Here is a 6,184-nt window from a genome sequence, read left to right as displayed (position 1 = left end):
CTCATCCGGAGATCTGCCCGGAGGCAGTATAGTTGTGGGTGGCAGGGAGTATGGGTGGATATGGGCAGGCATCTAGAGCAGTTGGCACCCCCAGTGTGTTGGAAATTCACCCCTGAACAATGGCAAAATCCTCAAAAACTGGCAGAATGCTTGAAAAAAAGGTGTCATGATTCTGGCAGTTCCAAAGTAACACAAATCATTGTAACGTGCTGGGGCCTGGCTCATGCCTATCGAGCTGCCATTGATACTGCTGTCAACTTAGTGACAGACCCTGCGGCCACTCCAAACCCTGTGACAGATCCAACGGCCACTGTGACCCCTACGGTGGATTCTGCAGCCGCTCCAGTCCCAGCTCCTGCAGCCGCTCCAGTCCCAGCTCCTGCAGCCGCTCCAGTCCCAGCTCCTGCAGCCGCTCCAGCTCCAGCTCCTGAAGCCGCTCCAGCTCCAGCTCCTGCAGCTGCTCCAGTCCCAGTTCCTGCAGTCGCTCCAGTTCCAGCTCCGGCCGCTACTCCAGTCCCAGTTCCTGCAGCTGCTCCAGTCCCAGCTCCTGCAGCCGCTCCAGCTCCAGCTCCTGAAGCCGCTCCAGCTCCAGCTCCTACTGCTGCTCCAGTCCCAGCTCCTGCAGCTGCTCCAGCTCCAGCTCCAGCTCCTGTAGCCGCTACAGCTCCGGTTCCTGCAACTGCTCCAGCTCCTGTAGCCGCTCCAGCTCCTGTGGCCGTGTCAGAGAAACGAGCTGTAGCAGTGCAAGTTGACCCTGCAGAGGGCATTCCAACCCCTGTGGCAGACCCTGTAACAAAGTCAGAGAAACGAGCAGTAGCAGTGCAAGCTGCCCCTGTAGAGAAGGTGAAAATATGGTATAGAAATTCAAGTCGTTTAGAACGCAGAGAGTCTTCTGCCAATCCAGGTAAGGCTTCTGCCAAAACTAAGTATAGAGATGACGAAGATGATGACGACGCTGGGCCGTCAAGGATTCAGGAGGAGGAAGATGAGGATGCCGAAAGAGCAACAGTAACTACCCGAAGCCTAAACGAGCGCGAGCTACGAGATGTGCGAAAAGATTTTGGTCGCTGTATAGGTGAGCAGCTTGTCACCTGGCTGCTCCGGTGCTGGGACTCTGGAGCCAATTGTGTGGAATTAGACGGCAGGGAAGCCAAGCGGCTGGGATCCCTTGCTCGAGACGCCGGCATTGACAAAGCAATTGCAGATGGAGCACGACCCACCAGCCTCTGGAGGCGTCTCCTCTCAGCTGTGAGGGAAAGGTATCCCTTCAAGGAAGATATTTTATGTCTACCAGGCAAGTGGACCACTATGGAGAAGGGAATCCAGTACCTGAGGGAATTAGCCGTACGGGAAGTGATTTATGAGGATCCAGACCTCAAACAAACATCCACAGATCCAGATGAAGTCAAGTGTACACGACCCATGTGGCGGAAGTTTGTACGGAGTGCACCATCATCATATGCCAGCTCATTGGCAATAATGGCCTGGAAAGAGGATGAGGAACCCACAGTGGGTGAAGCGGCTAAACAACTCCGGCAGTACGAAGAAAGTCTCTCCTCTTCCTTACAGGCCTGCGTCTCAGCTGTGGAGAAACTTTCTGAAGAGTTCCACCAACTTAAAGAGAATCTATCTTCATCCCCACCTGAACCAACCAGTGTCCACCGAACAAAAGAGAACACTGTGGAGAACCTTTCTGAAAAGGTTCACCAACTTGAAGAGAGATTATTCTCCTCCTTACCTGTACAGAGCAGTGTCTCAGCTGTCAGGGGTAGGCGTTCACCCACACAAGGAAGACGATATGGTGGGTACTCACCCCGTGCCACCCTGTGGTTTTACTTACGAGACCATGGAGAGGACATGAGAAAGTGGGATGGAAAATCTACCGCGACCCTAGAGGCACGGGTAAGTGAGTTGCAAAAGAAAACAATCAGGAAAAAGGGATTCTCCGAAAAGTTTGCTGCTCCAACTTCCAGCAGACAGTCCTTCAAACACAGAAATGAAGAAGATTCTGACCAGGATTAGGGGGGCCCTGCCTCCAGCCAGGGGGAGGAAAGGGACAATCGAGTTTATTGGACTGTGTGGATTCGATGGCCTGGCACATCACGCGCACAGAAGTATAAGGCTTTAGTAGACACCGGTGCACAATGTACTATAATGCCATCGAGCTATAAAGGACCAGAGCCCATCTATATTTGTGGAGTGACAGGGGGATCTCAGCAGTTGACTGTATTGGAGGCTGAAGTGAGTCTGACTGGGAATGAGTGGGAAAAGCACCGCATTGTGACTGGTCCGGATGCTCCATGTATCCTTGGCATAGACTATCTTAGAAGAGGATACTGCAAGGACCCAAAAGGGTTCCGGTGGGCTTTTGGTATTGCTGCCTTAGAGACAGAGGGCATTAAACAATTATCTACCTTGCCTGGTCTCTCAGAGGACCCCTCTGTTGTGGGGTTGCTGAGGGTCGAAGAACAGCAAGTGCCAATTGCTACCACAACTGTGCACCGGCGGCAATATCGCACCAACCGAGACTCCCTGATTCCCATCCATAAGCTAATTCGTCAATTGGAGAGCCAAGGAGTGATCAGCAAGACTCATTCACCTTTCAATAGTCCCATATGGCCAGTGCGAAAGTCTAATGGCGAGTGGAGACTAACAGTGGACTATCGCGGCCTGAACGAAGTCACGCCACCACTGAGTGCTGCAGTGCCGGACATGCTGGAACTTCAGTATGAACTTGAATCGAAGGTAGCCAAGTGGTACGCCACAATTGATATCGCTAATGCATTTTTCTCCATCCCTCTAGCAGCAGAGTGCAGGCCACAATTTGCCTTCACTTGGAGGGGAGTCCAATATACTTGGAATAGGCTGCCCCAGGGGTGGAAACACAGCCCTACCATTTGCCATGGGCTGATCCAGTCTGCACTAGAGCAGGGGGAAGCTCCTGAACACCTGCAGTACATCGATGACATTATTGTGTGGGGTGACACAGCAGAGGAAGTTTTTGAGAAAGGGAAGAAAATAGTCCAAATCCTTCTGAAAGCCGGTTTTGCCATAAAACAAAATAAAGTCAAAGGACCTGCACGGGAGATCCAGTTTTTAGGAATAAAATGGCAAGATGGACGTCGTCAAATTCCAATGGATGTGATCAACAAAATAACAGCTATGTCTCCACCAACTAACAAAAAAGAAACACAGACTTTCCTAGGTGTTGTGGGGTTTTGGAGAATGCACATCCCAAATTACATTCTGATTGTAAACCCACTCTACCAAGTAACTCGTAAGAAGAATGAGTTTGAATGGGGCCCTGAACAACGACAAGCCTTTGAACAAATCAAGCAGGAAATAGTCCATGCAGTAGCCCTTGGGCCAGTTCGAACAGGACCAGATGTAAAGAATGTGCTCTACACTGCAGCCGGGGAGAACGGCCCCACCTGGAGCCTCTGGCAGAAAGAACCTGGGGAAACTCGAGGTCGGCCTCTGGGGTTTTGGAGTCGGGGATACAGAGGATCTGAGGCCCGCTATACTCCAACTGAAAAGGAGATATTGGCAGCATATGAAGGAGTTCGATCTGCTTCGGAGGTGGTCGGTACTGAAGCGCAGCTCCTCCTAGCACCCCGATTACCGGTACTAGGCTGGATGTTCAAGGGAAGGGTCCCCTCTACGCATCATGCAACTGATGCTACATGGAGCAAGTGGGTTGCACTGATTACTCAGCGGGCTCGAATAGGAAACCCCAGTCGCCCAGGAATATTGGAAGTGATCATGGACTGGCCAGAAGGCAAATACTTTGGGATATCATCAGAGGAGGAGGTGGGTCGTGCTGAAGAAGCCCCACTGTACAACCAGTTGCCAGAGAATGAAAAGAAATATGCCCTGTTCACTGATGGGTCCTGTCGTATTGTGGGGAAGCATCGGAGATAGAAGGCTGCTGTATGGAGTCCTACGCGACGAGTTGCAGAAGCTGCTGAGGGAGAAGGTGAAGCGAGTCAGTTTGCAGAAGTGAAAGCCATTCAGCTGGCTTTAGACATTGCTGAACGAGAAAAATGGCCAGTTCTCTATCTCTACACCGATTCATGGATGGTAGCAAATGCCCTGTGGGGATGGTTACAGCAATGGAAGCAAAACAACTGGCAGCGTAGGGGCAAACCTATCTGGGCTGCTGCATTGTGGCAAGATATTGCTGCTCGGGTAGAGAACCTGGCTGTGAAAGTACGCCACGTAGATGCTCATGTGCCCAAGAATCGGGCTACTGAAGAACATCAAAACAACCAGCAGGTGGATCAGGCTGCTAAGATTGAAGTAGCTCAGGTGGACCTGGATTGGCAGCATAAAGGTGAATTATTTATAGCCCGATGGGCCCATGACACCTCAGGCCATCAAGGTAGAGATGCAACATACAGATGGGCTCGTGATCGAGGGGTGGACTTGACCATGGACGCTATAGCACAGGTTATTCATGACTGTGAAACATGTGCTGCAATCAAGCAAGCCAAACGGTCAAAGCCTCTTTGGTATGGAGGACGATGGCTGAAATATAAATATGGAGAGGCCTGGCAGATTGATTACATCACACTCCCTCAAACTCGCAATGGCAAGCGCCACGTACTTACAATGGTGGAAGCAACCACCGGATGGCTGGAAACATATCCTGTGCCTCATGCTACCGCCCGGAACACCATCCTGGGCCTTGAAAAGCAAGTCCTATGGCGACATGGCACCCCAGAAAGAATAGAATCAGACAATGGGACTCACTTCCGAAACAACCTTATAGACACTTGGGCCAAAGAACATGGTATTGAATGGGTGTATCACATCCCCTATCATGCACCAGCCTCCGGGAAAGTTGAACGATACAATGGCCTGTTAAAGACTACCTTGAAAGCAATGGGCGCTGGGACGTTCAAAAACTGGGATACGCATTTGGCAAAGGCCACCTGGTTAGTCAATACTAGGGGATCTACCAACCGAGCTGGACCTGCCCAATCAAACCTGTTACGTACTGTAGATGGGGATAAAGTTCCTGTAGTGCATGTAAAAAATATGCTGGGTAAAACAGTCTGGGCTACTCCTGCCTCAGGAAAAGGCAAACCTATTCGTGGAATTGTTTTCGCTCAGGGACCTGGATATACTTGGTGGGTGATGCAAAAGAACGGAGAGGTCCGGTGTGTACCTCAAGGAGATTTAATACTGGGTGAGAATAGCCCATGAACTGAATTGCACCATGTTAAATAGTATATTATACTGTATGTTATCACTACCATGATTACTATAGGTGACTAATTAGAATGTATGGAAAAGAGTGTAACCTGAGCATGACATAAATGGTATGGAATAAGGGGTGGATAGATGTCCTGGTTTCAGTTAGCACAGAATTAATTTTCTTCCTAGTAGCTGGTGGAATGCTGTGTTTTGGCTTAGAATGAGAAGAGTGCTGATAACACCCCGATGCTTTAATTGTTGCAGAGCAGTGCTTATACCAAGCCAAGGACATCTCAGCCTTTGCTCTGTCCTGCCAACGGGCAGGCTGGGGGGTGCAGTAAGAGCTGGGAGGGGACAGACCCAGGACAGGTGACCCAAACTAGCCAAAGGGGTATTCCATACCATCTGACGTCATGCTAAACAATATATAGGGGTGGCTAGCCGGGGGGAGGGGTCCGGACTGCTCGGGGTTAGGCTGGGCATCGGTCAGCGGGTGGTGAGCAATTGCATTGTGCATCACTTGTTTGTACATACTATTATTACTTTCGTATTATCACCATTGTATCATCATTATTATTATTGTTATTATTATTTTTGTTATTTTTTTTTTTCCTGTCTTATTAAACTGTCTTTATCTCAACTCACGGGCTTCACTTTCCATTTCTCTCCCCCGTCCCAGAGAGGGAGGGGGGAGGGTGAGCGAACGGCTGCGTGGTGTTTAGCTGCCGGTCGGGTTAAACCACGACAATGTTCCAGCGCCCATTGCTTTCAATGTAGTCTTTAACAGTCCGTTGTATCGTTCAACTTTCCCGGAGGCTGGTGCATGATAGGGGATGTGATACACCCACTCAATACCATGTTCTTTGGCCCAAGTGTCTATAAGGTTGTTTCGGAAATGAGTTCCATTGTCTGACTCTATTCTTTCTGGGGTACCATGTCGCCATAGTACTTGTTTTTCAAGGCCCAGGATAGTGTTCCGGGCGGT

The sequence above is a fragment of the Aythya fuligula genome, chromosome W, assembly GCF_009819795.1.
Source record: "Aythya fuligula isolate bAytFul2 chromosome W, bAytFul2.pri, whole genome shotgun sequence".
In the NCBI taxonomy this organism is placed as follows: Eukaryota; Metazoa; Chordata; class Aves; order Anseriformes; family Anatidae; genus Aythya; species Aythya fuligula.
The sequence above is the reverse complement of the archived record's forward strand: the minus strand, read 5'-3'. Positions refer to the sequence as shown.